The following is a 671-nucleotide window of genomic DNA, read 5'->3' as shown; positions in this document are numbered from 1 at the left end:
ATCCTCCAACCCTCTTAACACTTATTTAGGAATTGCCTTATGCCTATTCCAGGTTCCTCCTCCTGTTACTAAAACAAGCAAGGCAGATTGCAAGGAACATTAATTTAAGGAGTAAAAGGCTTCGGTAAATGGGCACGTTTACCCACAGATTCCTACCCACAGCTCATGCTACGTACATACATTTTTGTTAAGTCCCTCTGATAGGCATTCTGCTGGCAGGCAGACATTCTGCAAATTCATCATGTTGCTGTGCCTTTGACCTCTTCTCCAGCGCCAGAAAAGACTTCTATCAAATATTACCATAAGTGTCCATGTCTTTCTTCTCCAGTCTCCTTCAATTTAGGTTAATTCAAGTGAAGTTATTTGCACTGGAACAATTCTAGTTAACTCTGTACTTGAAGACTTCTTTCAAAACTAGAATTATTCTGAATACCAAGTTACACAGATCTAATCCTACAGCTGTTTCTCAGTCCTCATTTGACTAAACATGGTCAAGTGTTCATGACAATACTTAAATATTATAAATATATAATATATATAAAATATATATAATATATATTATATAATATAAATATCGTGCCCCTGTACTCGGCACTGGTAAGGCCACACCTCGAATACTATGTTCAGTTTTGGGTCCCTCACTACAAGAAGGACATTGAGGTGCTGGAGCG

The sequence above is a fragment of the Aptenodytes forsteri genome, unplaced genomic scaffold (genome assembly GCF_000699145.1).
Source record: "Aptenodytes forsteri isolate BGI_AS27 unplaced genomic scaffold, ASM69914v1 Scaffold193, whole genome shotgun sequence".
Lineage (NCBI taxonomy): Eukaryota > Metazoa > Chordata > Aves > Sphenisciformes > Spheniscidae > Aptenodytes > Aptenodytes forsteri.
Note: the sequence above shows the minus strand (reverse complement) of the source record.